Below are 18,438 nucleotides of genomic sequence, written 5' to 3'. Positions count from 1 at the left end.
TATGGTCAAGATTCAGTAAATTAAGTGGCACTGTGTGGTAGAGGGGAGATTTCAAACAGGGCTAAAATCTTAAAGTCACAAATACAATGAATCGATGGTCACATTTAGACTCAGAATTTACATTCCAAGCCAAATGCCAGCATTTCATATTTTCCTTTCAGACAAAACTCAAAATTTCCAATTAATTTAAAAAAATTGGAAATAATGAAATAACTTAATCACAGCATTTCTTTTCAAGACAGTCAGAGTGTTTCATTTTGACTTTCTGGTTATATATATATATTTTGACTTTATTATAGATAAGTGATGAATGACATCATGATAGGGTTCTCTTACAACAGCTTGATTGCGAAGTACTTTAACAAAGATAGTCACTACCATATTCTGTTATACAGATGGGAAAACTGAGGCACAAGGTCATCTGATCAACCAGTGGCAGAGCTGGAAAATTGTCAACCATCCCTTCCTTCCCTGCTCCCCCTATCCTCTCCCTGTCATATTTTATCAGTAGTTCCTAATACTAGTTGATCCCCAGCACAAAACCATGATATATGAGATTGCACATTTTCTCTGATTTAAGGAGTACTGTGTTATGGCATTTAATCATTAGCAGTGTGTTGAAGGACTCCTTGATGTCCCAGTGGTTTTTTTATTGGTGGGTTTTTGTTTTGTTTTGTTTTTAATACCAGTATTCTGGCAATATTAGTTTGACCTGCCATGCCAATAAGCCTACTGAACTGTATGCATTTCACTGAAGCACAAACCCTTCTGTGATCCCCTTTTCCCAGTTCTCAGAGGGTATACATTAGGGCTGTGCAAAGCTTCAGTCCCTGATTCGATTCAGCAGATTCGGCCCAATTCAGTGACCAAATCTCAGAATCTGAATCGAATCAGAGGAGTCTTTTATCTCTCCAAATCAAAGCAGAACCCTCCAAATTGATTTGGAGAGATTCAGAAAGATTTGGAGATTCGGACATAGACACAGCTTTAAATGTTTTTTCTACATACCTCAAGGTACCAGGCAGCTCATGAATGCTACGATACTGGGGCACATGGAGTGTCCCACAGAAGCATGGGGGGCTCCCCAGCGTGCTCGGCAGCAGACCCTGAAGTGGACCAGAAGCACTTCCGATCCACTTCTGGGTCCGCCGATGAGCACACTGGAGACCCCCCCCCCCCCCCCGGCTCAGCAAATGGTGCCTCCTTGGTCTGGGGGGGCACCCGGGGTCCCCCTGTGGCCAATTACCAAGCCAGGGACAGGTGCTGGGGGCCCCCCGGTGTGCTCCCCAGCGGACCCAGAAGTGGACCGGAAGTACTTCTGGTCCACTTGCAGGTTTGCTGCCGAGCACGTGGGCCCCCCCCACTCTCATGCTTCTGTGGGACGCTCCACTTGCCCCAGCATCTAAGTGTTCATGATACCCTGGTACCTTAGGGTACATAGAAAAAACATTTAAAGCTGTGTCTATGCCCAAATGGCTGATTCTCTGAATCAACATCAAATCTTCAGACTCGGACTCGGCTGAACCAAATCAGGGACAGTGATCTGAATCAAATTATCGAATCACTGTGTTACTTAAAATTGCCAATAGCTCAAATTAAGCGCGAGACCTTAAAAAGGGAGATAAGGCAAAATGCCACATTTATTGATTACATGAAACAGATACATGAGCTTGGACACACCAGTCATACAAACAGACATACAGACAAAACCACTCCAGTAAGATGTTATAGTTACCAGCAGATGTTACTCAATATTAGCATTGCATGGCTGGGTCCAGGCTTATTGAGGATATTACCAGGGGTATACAGGCATGAATGCCTGTGCTCCATGAGGTTGCAGAGAGTGGATTCCCCATCTTGGCTTGTCTGCATCTCACTTTTATAGGGATTTCAAATCTTTGTTCAGCATTGGGGTTTTTCCATGCTCAGTCTTTAGGTCATTCTAGTGCATCTTCAATGAGGTCATTCCAGTCATTGTATATTTGGTATCTTTGCCTTGAAGCATTATGTTCTTGAAGCATTGTGTAGTTTGAATGGCAGGCAAGATATGCAGAATTCCTTCTTCTCACTATCTTCTTTGAACTTGATTGCAGACAAGTTCTTCAGCCATCCATTAATTAGCTTAATTAGTTTACTGTCTGGTAACTTGTACATCGGAGCCTTGTTGCTTATACAATGTTAAATCTTGCATCTTCTCATGTAAACAGTTACCATTCTTTCACCATTCACCCTCTCACACAGACACTCAGGTACACAGGGCATACAACGTTCATCTACTCATGTCAAGGAGGGAACAAGCACAAAATGGAGTTTTAGTTGTTCGTACAATCATAGAGGTTGATCAATTCAATACTATTATCATTTAAACATAATAACTAATATGCAAAAATTCATACTACAACTGTCCCTGATTTGGGTGAATCAGAATCTGAATCGAATAGGGTCCGTTTCACACACCCCTAGTACACATGCAGGGACAGAGCCAAGCTCTATCCTTTTTCTCAGAAAGTAGATGGTGGGCATTGGACATCTGTCCAGGGCTGAGGTCTAGAAAGTCTATGCTGGGTGTTTTATTTATTCTTATGGACCATACAGGCTGAGCCAAGGTCTGTTTCAATACAGAAGGGGAGCACTATTTAGGTCAGACTCAATTACACTAACAAATTTTAACTCATGCAGGTTGATCATTTACAGTTCCAAGGCCTATAACAATGATAAATAACTACCATTATTCCCATTGTGTCTGTGGAACACCACAGGCATGGGGAAGTTGAGCAATTTGCTGAAGATCATGTAGCATGTCCACTACAGGACTGCAGCCCAGATCACTTGAATCATGGAAAATTAGGGTTGGGAGGGACCTCAGGAGGTCATATCTAGTCCAACTCCCTGCTCAAAGCACAACCATCCCCAACTAGATCATTCCAGCCAGGACTTTGTCAAGGCAGGCCTTAAAAACCTCCAATGATGGCGATTCCACCACCTCTCATGGTAACCTGTTCCAGTGCTTTACCACCCTCCTAGTGAAAAAGTTTCTCTTAATTTCCAACCTAAATTTCCCTTGCTGCAGGTTGCTGCAAGTTCCCATTGCTCTTTGTTCTGTCATCTGCCAATACTGAGAAAAGTCTAGCTATATCCTCTTTGAAACCATCCTTCAGGAAGGTAAAGGCTGCTATTAAATCCCCACTCAGTCTTCTCTTCTGACTGTCATTGACTTGACTATCATTCCTCTGCTTTGGCCATAGGAACCTTCTTTTTGCTTTTATTCTCTGTTTTTGAAACAGGAGCTTATAGCCCAGATATATGAAACCAAACCTTTCTCTCTCATTCATTTGACTAATGACTTCCTGGAATTTTGGCCTCTTTCATCAAACCCTTTGGCTAGGGACAGAAGTTGCACATAAACTGATTTAAGTGATCAGAAATTGGTTTAAACCTGTAACAGAACAGAAGCTCAGTGCACACAAACCAGCTTCAAAATGGCTAAAACTGGTTTACAATAAACCTGGTTGAATGTAGTACCAGACTCAGCTGTTTTGGGTCAAACCAGTTTAGGAAACTTTTGTCCCTGACCCCTTCCTGGTTCAAGTTAAATCATAGCCCGCAGCATCCCAGCATGCTTTGTAGCCCTGGGCTGAGCTATGCTGTCTGCTTCAGAGAGCAGAGCTGGCCCCGCCCCTCTGCTCCCTAGCTGGAACAGTGAGAACTGGCTGAAAAGGGGGGGGGGAGGCAAGCTTGGCTGGGAATGCAGCCCAATCTGCAGGGTGGGGGGGAACTGCTCTCCCCAGGCAAACCCCAACTGGGATCCAGGACCAGGAAGGGGGAATTAAGCACCCCTTTCCCCACCCAAACTTACTGCTGGCTGTGACTGTAGACTACAAATCCCAGAGGCACCTGGAAGCAGGAAGAAGTGATAAGCAACCCTGCGAAGACCAGCTGCTGTGATTGTAGACTGCAAGTCCCAGAGACCTCAGCAGCAGTAGGAAGAGGAAGTGAACATACAGCTCCTGCTGGTCAGGTGCTAGAGAGCTGTGCTGTAACCAACCTGACCCACCCCCCGGCCTGAGCCACTGCAGGCATGTGGCTGCATTTCCTGAACCACAGCTAAATGTGTGTTCACTTGCATCTCAATTTAATCTGTAAATCTTCATCTAAACTGCAAAGACTGAATCAATTCAGCCTCAGGCTTTTTGACTGTCTATACTTAGTCTTTGTGTTTGCAGAGTTTTTAGCCCTTCTTATGAACACCAAGTCCAAAGCAGCCTGTGCATTTGGTATCATTGCTAATGCCTCAGCATCTTCTCCTCTTGCACAAAATGAAGAGAAAAACCAGACTTATGTTAAGAGCAAAGGATTAGAAGGGGCTTCCTGAGCCATGGAGTTCAGTCTCCTGTGGCTAAAGGCAACCAGCAGTGTAACTTGAGGTGGGGAGGGGAGCAGCTGAACACAAAATAACACAGAACAGAAAAAATGTGGCTGTTAGTAACTTCAGCCAGGCTGCCCTCTCCTACCAAGAGCAAGAGGAGAAAATGTTTTCTGAGCTGGTATCTTGCTTGGTATTTTCCCTCAGCCCCATTTTGAGAAAACCCTTTTGTTTAAATTGCAGTCAGACATACTGATCTTGGAGATCTTTCTTTTTTTCCCCATTTGTTTGATTTTGAAGTAGGAGATAGAACAGCTGAATTTAAGAAGAGCAAAAGATTGCATGGGTCACTAGAATAGTAAATCAGAGTTGTGAATAGTACTGCACCAATTCTGATTGAGCTTGGCCTCATTCAGGCCCTGATTCAGCAAAGAGCTTATGTACAAAGCTAATCTTACATCTCATTCAAAGACAAGCAAGTCCTTTACTGAGTCAAGAGCTCAATGAAGATCAAACCCCTTCCCTACAAACCAAACTTCCACAGATACTCACAAATACAGGCTGGACCCCAGACTACTTGTTTTGACAACTTGTGCCAAACCCAGCAGGTTATAGCCACTGTCATCCAGTTAAAATACTAGAACAAAACTCTTGTGTCTTAATTGCTCACTCTGAACAAGTGCAGCTGTTGATCATTGCATTTACTTAGTAGCTTGCAAGTATGAGTGAACATTAATTTTCAGATGATTTAAGCACAGATTTTCACTGGTCCCTGTGAGAAATATAATATAGTCAATACCTAGAGTTCTGCTCCCAGTTCTCCTACAAACTTCCTAGGTGAGGTTTGGCAAGTGGTTTAACTATTCTGGCCCAGATGAGCAGCTGGTATGAATTAGTTTAACACCATTTAAATCAACTGAATTAATCCAGCTGAGGATTTGGCCCTCTGCCCTGCATTACCCCAGTGCATAACACCTGTGAGTGAGGCGGTTTTGGTAGGGAAAAAAAAAAACTTCCTTTCCTCCTGAATTCAGCTGGCCAAGTGTGCAAACCAATGATGCCGATACTCTCAAGTGCTACATTTTTCCCCTTCATTAATGAAGACTGATATCTAATTTTCAAATAATGTCAAATCCATTTCAAATCTGGTGCTGAAATGTTATTTTCGTGGGCAGAACAAGAGAGACAAACACAGACCAACTCTATGCTAGGCAGACAGGAGCAGCCAAACAATAACAGGTCTTGAACTCATTTCTCCCCCTCCCTCCTGCCCATCTTCTAAACTGACTCATCGAATCAATTGCCTAAGACAACAATGAAGGACACAAGTCCAAAGAATGCAAAATTATACATGCTTCTTATTTGGGAAATAAGGATTGTGATGACACCTGCTGGCTCCATGAATAGCAAACAACCTCTGTTCCAGCACCTGAATTCTGCCTTTTATTGTAAAGAGGCAATTTATTTCATTACTACAAATACAATCATATGCCCAGGGAACCTTCCCAAGGAAACAACAAGGTGTTTTTACTAGCATAAAATTGCATTTTTTCCATGGGGACTGAGGTATTCTATATTTAACTATCTCTTCCACATAATGCAACCCTACAGTCTTGCTGTTCTATCGACTTCAAATAAGCAAGCACCATAATCCACAGTGTGCGTGTGCCACTGGATTTTGTATTTGAAAATACCTCTTTTGAAAAGAACCTGCAGGATATGATTGACCTTTAGGTAGTTTGGGTAATTGTATAACCCCAAGGCCTCTTAGAAACTGGAACCATCTATAAGCAAGATACAATTAAGAATTTGTTTCCAGCTGTTTCCAAAGATTATGACTACCTGTTGAGAAGAAACAGCATCTACCTTATAACTGATTAACTGGTTGAACGCTTTTAAGAGATAGCATAATTGAATATATGGGTCTATATTTCATATTAACATTTCAGAGAGAAAGCTTAGTTCCTTACAATCCATTCATATGCACCCACTAAATATTTCCCTCTGCTTTTGCGGTTTGTTTGGTCTAGGGAATGTGGCTCAGGCTTTGCCATGGTTAACTAATACATGTTACCCAACCCATTACTTTTTTCCTAGGCTAACATTTAGCAGATCAAGATCAGTTCTAGGGAATCTTATGGCTGGCTTTGACCAGATATATAAAGGTAAAAAATGTTAGCCTGCATCTTCACTAGGAAAACTCATTCAGGAACAACTGGTGATGACACAAGCCAGTAAATCACAAGCCAGAAAGGGAGTTGCCCTTGGTTGATTATGACAGGAAACATTGTTTGACACAGGTAAAGAACAGGGTTCTCAAAACCTCTCATCAGAGCCCTGGCATAAGGGCAATTAAATGAGCCACAAGACTTTGACCCCACCCTTTGCATTTGGAATCACATACTCTCAGTTATTTGAGGTTAGTCTATGACTATGTTGACAGAACAGACTTCTGCTGGCATTAGTGGTGGCAATCTGGGCTACAAAAGGTATGAATTCATGAGCAACATACCCAGGGGCAGATCCAGAAGTGGAGTGGTACAATTTCACCCTCCTTTGTTTTCTGGTCCACTCAAAGTTTAAAACCAACTACCTGGCAGTGGCAGCAGTAGGGGCAGCATTTCTATTCAGGCAGCAGTGAGAGAGTCAACTGACTTGATGGCTCTTTATAAATTTACCTGATTCCCCCTAAGCTCTTTATTCCACAAGTGTTAATGACCCTCCATCCTTGTATAATGATCTTTAATAGTCCCACTAATCAAGTTATCCTTTCTTTTGCAATTCTGCTGTCTGTTAGCTGCTCCTGGTCACATACCTATTTCACCATCCTGACACTGTTTTTAACTCTAGCTAGAAACATTAACTCTGGTATGGAAATCTTAACTCAGAGGAGCATTAACTCATGTGGAAATCATTTTCAGTGAAGCACTGAATACACTGTCAAGATGTTCAAGAGGTTTGATTTTGTTTTATAAAACTGAATGATATACATTTAATTTTAACAGCTGCAGGATTAATGAAACAACATCTTTTGATTACTTTTTCATAGGTTGTTGTGTCTTTATAGACAATATATGATATAGCAATTCAAAGCACCTTCCAATGAAATTGGGTTGGCTTTTTTGCTTGTTTTGTGTTTTTTTGCTTCAACCAAACTGAATAATATAATTCTAGGCCCCTACTGTATTAGTACACCTTCTAGTTTCTTTTTAACTGAAGAAACAACATGTGTTGTGTTATATATGATGATGTACCACAACACCTGCACCCCCCTTTCGAAATCCTAGATCCACCCATGAACATAGCTGTGCAGGCAGACACCCCCAGGTCACCAAGTATACCAGCAAGACTTTGCTTTCTGTCAGTGTAATTTGTTTTGCTCTTAGGGGGTGGGAGGCAGGAGGGAGACCTATACTAATATAAAGTACAGTTTTGCCATTACTTTATGTGCCCACTATGAGACCTCTGCTAATGTAGGACTCTAATTGTCTATACCATGAAGCACTCCTGCTGAGGCAGCCTGTAAGAGTCTTGCCCATGTGCCAACTGGTACTTTATACCTTAAGAAGCTCCATCAAAATCAATTAAATCAATAGGGCTACTGAGATATAAGCACTACTCTGCATGAGGGAGGTACTGCCAGAAAAGGAGTACTCAGCAGGAGGGAGAGAAATACAATGTGACTTCATGAATGACTTTGGAGAAATACAATTCTATTGAAACAAGCAGAAACAATACACTTAACAGCTGCCTATATTTTTCTGAGAAAACTGCCTGAAGTTCATATGGTCCAGAAAAGAGAAAGTTTACAGTTTTCCATCTCCCTTGAGAGATTCAAAGCCCCAGAGACTGTTTCATACCTTCTTCTGACCATAGACATACCCTTAGCCTCTCAGTCTAAGCATTCACTCTAAGTCCTCATTCAAGTCAAATTTCCACCAACACCAATGGAAGACAGAATTGTAGAGCAAGGGCAGGGTTCAAAGCTAAGAACAATGCTACTTTGGTTAAAGAGTGCTGAATGGAAGTTGTATGTGCCGTTCCCTTTCCATTCCCATCATGACCTTATTCATATTTACAGTAGTATACATGACAGCAACAGTATATACAACAGTAACTTTCCTTTACCTCCTATATCGGATGCAAGTTGCTAGGGGTTGGAATATGTCTGGATCAGGCAGCAGGGGGGAAGAAGGGAAATAATATACTTTCAAAATGGGTATTTTAAAAGTTTCTACGATGTGGTTACTTGCAACATTGGTAGACTGGATTCAAACCCCTCCTGTATCTTGGGTTTGTAACCTTCTTCTTGGTATTTGTGGCTTGATTCTTTCAGGATCCTTTAGGAATTGGGGAGCCAGAGAATATATTTCTACCAATAATATTCTATCAACACAAAGTTCTATATTGACACATGCCCAAAGGTGCTGCCATTTTGACAGGGCTGGATACGTCTGTACTCATTTCATGCCTAAGCCAAATAGATTCATAGATGTTAGGGTCGGAAGGGACCTCAATAGATCATTGAGTCCGAACCCCTGCATAGGCAGGAAAGAGTGCTGGGTCTAGATGACCCCAGCTAGATGCTCATCTAACCTCCTCTTGAAGACCCCCAGGGTAGGGGAGAGCACCACCTCCCTTGGGAGCCCGTTCCAGACCTTGGCCACTCGAACTGTGAAGAAGTTCTTCCTAATGTCCAGTCTAAATCTGCTCTCTGCTAGCTTGTGGCCATTATTTCTTGTAACCCCCAGGGGTGCCTTGGTGAATAAAACTTAACCAATTTCCTTCTGTGCCCCCATGACGAACTTAGGTATCCTCAACTAGGCATTTCCATGCCCTAGCTTTCCTGAGGGGCCTATTCACATTATTGCAATAAAACCCAGAGATCAGCTGCCAAGATAAGATCAGATTTGATCATTCGAGATCAATGGAAAGTACAAAACATTATTTTGTTTCTTTTAGATGAAACAAAATTAGGGACTGCCATAACTACCGGTCCCTAGGCTATTTTAGGTAATGGCAGTCTCCATCTCTATTGTTGAAATTGCTTCAATGTGCAGAAGAGAATTCCAGGGAAACATTATTTTGTTTCTTTTAGATCAATAAGATGTTTACTGGAATATGCCTCTCCCTGATTTTACCATTTAAAGGAAATACATCTTCCACTGTGTACCAATCAGTTAATTTCTAACAGACAAAATAAGACCATTATACTTTGGAATAGCAAATATTTGTTGAAGACCATCACTGGACAGTCACCTTCAACTATATTTTTAAATGTGGTTAATTGAGAAGAGTAACTGAAGAGCTACTGGATTGGTAAGATGTAGTTGTTTTAAAATTTAAATATATATCATGGGAAGGGGAGGATTATGTCTGTAAAGTCTTAATGTGATTTTGGCATTTTAAACTGTAGTACATTTTATCTGCATTTTAAGTTTGGTGGAATATGAAATGATTTAATTTCTCTTAGGGAAAAGCTTTTAATATAAGCAGAAAGCAAGAACAAACTATTCTGCTACTATAGATTTGCTGCTCCTGTAAATCATTATTGTGCAGAAGGAAAACAAAGTTTACACCCATTTTTTTTATTTTGCAGGGGGTTTTTTTATGAAATGTCTTTTTGGTTCTGCAAAGTAAGCTTTTTGGGAAGGAAAAATGTTTAGCATTCAACTATGCAAATACAAGCCTTATCATTTAGAAAAACGGCAAGATTCTTTCTAACTCTTCTATTTTCCCATTAGTCCTGACTCACAACTTTTCTTCGTAATTCACCTTCTTTATACGCGTTATCAATTTATAAGCACAAAAGACCTTACATTTGCAGTCAGTCCACTCTTGGATCTCCTGGTCACCCTGACCAAACCGGTCTTGGTGTTTCCTGGTACAGAATCCAAGAGTTTCTTTGCAGGCACTAAAGTGCTGCTGATATTCTCCCATTGTTGGCTTTTGATGTGCTGATGGAAGAGGTCTCTCTTGACTGGGTCCTCTCTTGATTAGGTCATTGACCTTCTGTAATAATTGTTTCTGCTTCAGCCATCATTTGGGAACCAATTTGAGTGACATAACTGAGCAGATGAGTCAGTGACTGATCCAGCAATAATCAGCTCCTACATAGGTCGTGATGTGGACCTTTGCGATTCAAGTACAGTAGAGCAAAACCAGATTTTCAAGTTTATGAAACTATTCGCGCTTGGTCTGGTTGTTGTTGACCTCACTGAATAAGGTCCTTTGTTTGGCTAGTGACGTATGCTCCAAAAGGTAAATCTTGCTTAATCCTCACCAATCAGTTTTTCAACTCAAACTAGTCATGCCATAGTCATCAGGTTTGGTTCCCTGCATGAACACCATGTGCTCCTGGAGGCTGGGGTGGGGGGGCACAGTGAGCTCCTGCAGGTGGCTGTGGTGCTGTTAGTGGAGGAGCAGAGGGGTGGTGAGTGCCAACCAGCGTTCGGCAACCACCCGCAGATGCTGCCGGCAGTGTCGGTGGTGGCCAGTGGTGATCACAGACCGCCCACAGGCGCTGCTGGCAGTGTTGGCGGTGGGGGGAAGGGGGTTGAAGAGAGGCAACTGCCCGCAGGCACTGCTGGCAGTGTTGACAGAGCCTTTTTGCAGGGGGTGCACTGCCACGCTCAGGGGGTGCACGTGCAGCCACGTGCACCCCCTACGTGTCACCAATGGTTCCCCGGAATCCAGGGGAGACCTTTGCATTTGGTGTATTTGTCCTTATTTCTCTGCGTCTCTTTAATTTTTGTCTTAGAATCATAGCAAAGTGAGGCTGGAAGGGACTTCAGGAGATTTCATAGACATTAGGGTTGGAAGGGACCTTGGAAGATCACTGAGGCCAGCCCCCTGCCCCAAGGGCAGGAAGTCAGCAGGGGTCATAGGATCCCAGCAAGATAAACATCCGGATGTCTTTTGAAGGAGTCCAGAGTAGGTGCTTGAACCACCTTCAGTGGCAATCTATTCCAAACCTTGGGGGCTCAGACAGTAAAGAAGTTCTTCCTTATGTCTAAACTGAAATGGTCACAGAGGAGTTTGTGACCGTTCGACCTTGTCATCCCTTGGGGCACTCTGGTGAACAGATGTTCCCCCAGATCCTGGTGAGCACCCCTGATAAACTTATAGGTGGCCACCAGATCGCCCCTGAGCCTGCGCTTTTCCAGCCTGGAGAGTCCCATGGCTCTCAGCCTGTTGTCGTAAGGTCTATTTTCCTGACCTCTGATCATGCACATGGCTCTTCTGTGGACTCTCTCAAGCTTCTCTACATCCTTTTTGAATTGTGGAGCCCCAAACTGGATGCAGTACTCTAGCTGCGGCCTCACCAAGGCCAAGTACAACAGGAGGAGGATGTCCTGGGATTTACTTGAGAAGCATCTGTGGATGCAAGCAAGCGTTTTGCTTGCTTTTCTAGCAGCAGTATCACATTGCAGGGTCATATTCATCTTGTGGTCAATCATGACCCCCAAGTCCCCTTTCATCCGTAGTGCTAGCCAGCATAACACTGCCGAGCCTATAAGGATGCTGCAGGTTTTTCTTCCCAAGGTGGAGAACCTTGCATATTTCAGTGTTAAACACTATCAGGTTCTTGTCCACTCATTTCCTGAGTCTGTCAAAAGTCAGCCTGGATCACCCTCCTGTCTTCAGGTGTGGACACTTTATCCCATAGTTTGGTGTCTCCAGCAAACTTGGCCAGTCCGCTTATGGTACCAATGTCCACATCATTAATGAAGATATTAAATAGTATAGGCCGAAGTACAGAGCCTTGGGGGACCCCACTGGTCACAGGGCACCATAACAATTGACTTCCATCAACCACCACCCTCGGGGTCCTACCACAGAGCCAATTGCCCAGCCAGCAGATCATGGTGTGACCAAGGCCACAGTTAGCCAATTTTATTAAGAGGTGATCATGGGATACAAGATCGAAGGCTTTTTTAAAGTCAAGATATATGTTATCAATCTCTTCTCCTTTGTCCAGGTGATAAGTCACCTGGTCATAGAAGGAAATGGGATTGGTCAAGCAAGACCTACCTGCAACAAACCCATGCTGGCTATTTCTCAGGATGTTGCCATTAGCCAGCCTGTTAAGAATGGCCTGTTTGATAATCTTTTCTAAGACCTTCCCCAGGATAGAGGTCAGGCTGATGGGCCTATAGTTTGCTGGATCCACTTTCCTCCATTTCTTGAAGATAGGCACCACATTGTCCTTCTTCCAATCATCAGGCACTTCACCAGAGCACCAGGAGTTCTCAAGGATCCATGCCAGTGGCTGGGCTATGATGCTAGCCAACTCCTTGAGTACCCTGGGGTGTAAACTGTCAGGGCCGTTTGACTTGAAGGTATCCAGCCTCTCAAGGTGTTTCTTCACGAGGTCAGCATTGACTGAAGGTAAGGAATCTCCCTTGCCTGGGCTTCCCTGTCCTGTAGCGGGCAGGGGCATCCCATTGGACTGATGCAAAGTACCCATTTAGCAAGTTGGCTTTTTCCTGGGAGTCAGTCATCAGTTGTCCCATCTGGTTAGCAGGGGTCCAATGTTGCCCTTGCTTTTCCTCCAGCTCCCCACATATCTAAAAAAGGACTTCTAGCTTGTAGCTAGTTGGAGTTCCGTTGCAGCCTGGGCTTTCCTGGTTTGCTCCCTGCAGTTCTGGACCTGTGCCGGGTATTCCTCCTTGGTGGTGGATCCAGTCCTCCATCATTTGTAGGTCCGTCTTTTTAGATGCAAGAGGTCTGCTAGTTCCCTGGAGAGCCAAGGGGCTGCTGTGCCCTTTTCATAGATTATAGAGTCAGAAGGGACCCAATGGATCATCATGTCCAAACCCCTGCCCCTGGCAGGAAAGAGGACCAAGGTCAGACGACCCCAGCCAGGTGATCGTCAAGCCTCCTCTTGAAGACCTCCAAGTTAGGTGATAGGACCACCTCTCTTGAAAGCCCATTCCAGACTCTGGCCACTCTTATTGTAAAAAATTTCTTCCTAATGTCTAACCTAAATCTACTCTCCACTAGTTTACACCCATTATTCCTAGTTACTCCTTGGGGCGCTCTGGTAAACAGTGCATCCCCAATTCCCTGTTCTCGCCTGATAAATTTATAGGCGGCTACAAGGTCAACCCCCTGTCTTTTATATAGCCTGAAGAGATCCAGATCTCTCAACCTCTCCTTGTAGGGTCTTTCAAGGAGACCACTAATCATGCGAGTGGCCCTCCTCTGAACCCTCTCCAGATCCTCCATGTCCCTCTTGAAGCCCAAAACTGGACACAGTACTCCAACTGCAGCCTGACCAATGCCACATAGAGGGGGAGCATCACCTCCCCGATCTGTTGGTCATGCATCTGCTAATTCACGACAAGGTGCGATTGGCTTTGTTGATGGCCTCGTTACACTGCTGGCTCATGTTCATCTTGGAGTCAACTATGACTCCAAGATCTCTCTCAGCCTCTGAGCTGCTGAGGAGGACATCCCCCAACCTGTAGGTGTGCTGGGGATTCCTCCTTCCTAGGTGGAGTACCTTACATTTATCTTTGTTGAACTGCATCCTATTACATTCTTCCCATTGATCTAACCTGTCCAGGTCAGTCTGTAACTGCTCCCTGCCCTCTGGTGAATTCACTTTGCCCCATAATTTGGTATCATCCATGAACTTGGAGAGTGTGCTCACCATACCCTCGTCCAAATTGCTGACGAAGATATTAAATAACACCGGTCCAAGGACCTAACCCTGCGGGACCCCACTGCCCACCTCCTTCCAGGCCGAGAATGACCCGTCAACCACCACTCTCTGGGTGCAGTCCCTAAGCCATTTAGTCACCCACCTAACTCTGTAGGCATCCACTCCACAGCCCATTAGCTTCCCTAGAGAATAGGATGCGAAACTGTGTTGAAGGCCTTCCTAAAATCCAGGTAGATGACACTGGCCTCTGCTCCTGTGTCAAGACAGTATGTGACCCGGTCATAAAAGGCTATAAGGTTTGTCAGGCAGGATCTATCTGTGATGAACCCATGCTGGTTTCCTCTCAGCATCGTTTTACCCTGCTGGGCTTTCACAAATACACTCTTTGATGACTTTTTTCTAGTATTTTCCCTGGGATAGTGGTAAGACTGATGGGCTTAAAGTTACCTGGCTCCTCCCATCTCCCCTTCTTAAAAATGTGCACCACGTTGGCCTTTTTCTAGTCCTCAGGGACCTGTCGGGAGCACCATGAGAGCTCAAACCACTGTGCCAGCAGTTCAGCAATGACACTGACCAATTCCTTCAGCACCCATGGATGGAGGTCATCCAGGCCATCTGACTTGTACCCATCCAGCCCTTCCAAGTGCTCTTTAATTAAGTCAGCACTAACCTTTGGCAGTCTGGTGTCTTTTGGACATCTGTCTATGCTCAAGGTCAGGGGATTGTCTTGGTCAGTAAAAAGGAATACTGAAGCAAAGAACTCATTGAAGAGCTCTGCATTTTTGTCTGCATCATCCACCAACTGACCTGATTTGTCCTGCAGGGTTCCTATGCTATTCTGCACCTTCTTTTTGCTCGCTATGTATCTGTAGAAGGACTTTTTATGGTCCTTGATTGTTGAGCTTAAGCTGGCTACCAGTCCCACCTTGGCCTGCCTAACCAACTCCCTGCAACAGCACGCCAGGGTGGTGGTATGCCTCCTTGGTGGCTGCCCCCTGCTTCCACTGCCTATACATCTCTCTTTGCCCCCAGTCTTTCTTTAAGCTCCCTGTTAAGCCAAGGGTTTTGTTTTTTTAATCCCCTTAGCCCCTTTCCTGCATAAGGGGATAGACTCCTTTTGTGCCCCAAGGATCACTCCCTTGAGAAACTTCTAACCCTCTTGGACCCCCAATTAGCCTGCTCTTGAGTTCAGCCACCTCACTAACTAGGTTCCTAAGTTTACTAAAGCTGGCCCTTCTGAAAACTCTAGCACCACTGGATATTTTTCTCACCCTTCGCTGGATAGTGAACTCGACCAAGTGGTGGTCACTATCACCCAGGTTTCGGTGTACCCACAGGTCCCCCACGAGATCATCCCTGTTGCTAAGACAAGGTCTAGCAGGGGGCTACCCCTGGTGGGACTGGACACCATCTGGGTTAGGTGCAGGTCCTGCACACAGTGTAAGAACCTCCTTGAGCAGCTTCTTTTGGCCGACTGTTCCTCCCAGATGATGTCTTGTCTATACAACCTGTACCCCTCAATGCCTACTGCCCAGTAGTGTGTAGAATCCCACCATGTTTTGGTTAAGCCAACTAGGTCATACTGTGTGCTAGCAAGCAGGATTGCGAGTTCCTCCTGCTTGTTCCCCATACTCCTGGCATTTGTGTAAAGATATTTTAGTCCCCCAGTGGGTGCTCTTGGTGTCCCTTTGCCTTGATGGCATGTGTTCCCCTTAGTGCTTACCTGTTTAGGTCTGGTGCCTTGTTTGTGGCTTTCCAACCCTGGGTTCTCATCACCCACTGGTCCCCCATCCCCTGTCAAACCTAGTTTAAAGCTCTTTGGAGATCAGCCAACCTGCAGGAGAACAGATGCTTACCTCTAGGAGAGAGGAAGATCATCCCATCCTAGGAAACCCTCTCCCTGGAAGTGCTGGCTGTGGTTGCAGAATCCAAATCCCTCCTGAAGATACCATCTCTCGAGCCACCAGTTGACTTCCGTGATGTGGGCATCCTGGCGCTTTCGGCTGCTGCCAACTGGAAGGATGGAGGAGAATACCACCTGTGCCCCTGACTTTCTGAGGCCGACCCCCAGCTTGTGGAAGTTCTTCATGATGCAGTCAGGACTCCTCCCAGCTGCATCACTAGTGCCCACATGGACAAGGACCATTTTTGCTGCCTTTCCTCCAAGATGGGATAGACTTTGCTTGCGCTTCCAGGATCGTACCTTTGAGGAGCAACCACTCATCCTGAACTCCCCTCCCCTTTGGGTTGTGGCCCTTTAGGGCCTCTCTGACGAGCCTCCTGAACTTGTCAAAGTCAGTTTTCCTGAAGTCAAGGACTTCTGTATTGCTGACTAAAGTGCCAGCTTTATGGCAGATGGTGAAGGTGATCAACTCATGGTCACTGTCACCCAGCTTCCCTTCGATCATTAGGTTGCTGATTAGGTCATACCCCGTTGCCAGAACCAGGTCGAGCAGCGCTTTATCTCTCATCGGCCCATCGACTTCTTGCATCAGACAGAGCTCGTCTATGCATGAGAGAAAACTTTGTGACCGCTTGGATTTGGCCGAGCGCTCTTCCCATGAGATGTCTGGATAATTGAAGACTCCCATGACAACCATGCACTGGGACCATTAGGCCTCAGCCAATTCCCTGGTGAACTCCTGGTCAAGCTCTTGATCCTGTGTTGGAGGTCTGTAGTAGACTCCCACCATTGTGTCCCCTGCGCCATGTTCCCCATGGATTTTAACCCATAAGGTCTCAAGTTGGCCACCCTGGGCGCCAATGTCAGCTTGCAGGGACACGTAGCTTTCCTTGACATAGAGAGCTACACCCCCGCCCCTTTTGTCCACTCGACCTCTCCTGTACAGGGTATAGCTATCTATACCTGTGGTCCAGTCCTGGGTGAAGTCCCACCAGGTTTCCGTTATCCCTATGACATCATAGTTATTTCTGTTAAGCAGGAGGACAAGCTCCTCCTGTTTATTCCCAAGCTCCTGGCATTTGTAAACAGGCAGGCAGGCAGGGGGCCTTGCCTTGCCCGCAGCTCGCTCCAGGGCTGGGGCAGAGGTGGGTTCCCTTAAGTATCTTGGCCTGCTAGCTTTGCAAGGGTTGTTCAGAGGGCCAGCGGTGGCAGTATTCCCCCATCCCCTGGCGGGCTTACTTTAAAGCCCAGTGGAGCAGGTCAGCCAGTCTGGCTGAGAAGAGCCTCCTCCCCAAAGGAGAGAGGTAGAAGCCATCCCTTCCCAGCAGCTCACTGGCTCTCTCACCAAAGAGTGGACTGTGGTCATGAAAGACAACACCATGGGAGATCACCTACTCTAGTCCCCTGCGCAGGGCAGGACCACCCTTGTCTAAACTATCTAAACTGCTCATAAAGAGGTCCAAGGATGAATATTCTACAACCCCTCCAAAATACTGTTCCAATACATAACCACCCTCAGAGTTCATAAGTTTTAAACAACAAATCTCACTACAAACAGAAACTTCACTCAAACTTCGTCCTTGTATCAACATAAAATTTTATGTGAATTTCAGTTTCAGTATGATAGTTCCACCCAATCATTTGAACTCTAGTTGGAAACTGAGCAGTTGGAGCATAATCATCAGTTCTGTACATGAACCTAGTTCCACCTCAGAGGACCTGCACAAAAATTACACAAGGCAGAAGTGGAGCACAAATTTTGAGTGCCGTTTAAAAAAGAGTGAATTGCAATCTTCCTTCTTAGATGGTGTAATTATATCACTGCTATCACTTGAGTTAATGGAATTTTCTACCATAAGCACAGAAAATTAAGGAATATAGAGCACTGAAGTGAGCATGATAAGTAAAATAAGACCACACATGATGTGCAAGTAATAGCACGTATTTTGTTTAAATGTAAAATTAGATGATGTGTTCTGTAACCTAGTTCAGTGTTTCTCAACCTGTGGTACATGTACCCCTGGGGGTTCGCAAGACATGGGTAGGGGGTACATGGGTGCTGCATTTTGGGTTCGGCCTGCCTCCCCACCCACCAGGTTGGAGGCACCTTTGCTTGCTTGGGCCAAAAGTTCCAGTTACCGCACCTCCCGCTGTGTCCGGTGCAGTGGGGCTTTCACTCCCCAGCATTAGTGTGCCAGGGGATAGGGAAGGAGACCCCGTGCAGGCTGCTTTGCCCTGGGCCGGGGTCCATGAGGAAAAAGTGGGACTCGGCTCATGGCAGTGAAACTGGAAGTGCCACAGTGGGACTTCCAGTTTCACTTTTGCTGCATCAATCAGCAGGGTGTACATAAGGTACCAAAGGTTGAGAACCACTGACCTACACTAAATTTTTGATCAGCATAACTGTATATGGAAATATATCATCCCTCCTAAATTGGAGTTTCTGCTACTGGGACTGGTAGGAGCTGTAAGTGATGTGAAGACACACATGTAATCTAGACA

At 45.1% G+C, this 18,438-nt stretch overlaps 1 protein-coding gene across 1 annotated transcript in view; it reads left to right on the top strand.

The window, feature by feature from the left end:
* The first annotated feature begins 9,593 nt into the window (after positions 1 to 9,593).
* SERPINA10 (serpin family A member 10) overlaps positions 9,594 to 18,438 on the top strand; it is a 28,830-nt gene continuing 19,985 nt past the window's right edge. The window contains exon 1 of the mRNA XM_006266263.3: positions 9,594 to 9,682. The gene's annotated coding sequence lies outside the window, so the exon portion shown is untranslated. The remainder of the gene's footprint in view (positions 9,683 to 18,438) is intronic.

The sequence above is a fragment of the Alligator mississippiensis genome, chromosome 2 (genome assembly GCF_030867095.1).
Source record: "Alligator mississippiensis isolate rAllMis1 chromosome 2, rAllMis1, whole genome shotgun sequence".
Taxonomy (NCBI): Eukaryota; Metazoa; Chordata; order Crocodylia; family Alligatoridae; genus Alligator; species Alligator mississippiensis.
Note: the sequence above shows the minus strand (reverse complement) of the source record. Positions and strands in the feature narration are given on the sequence as shown.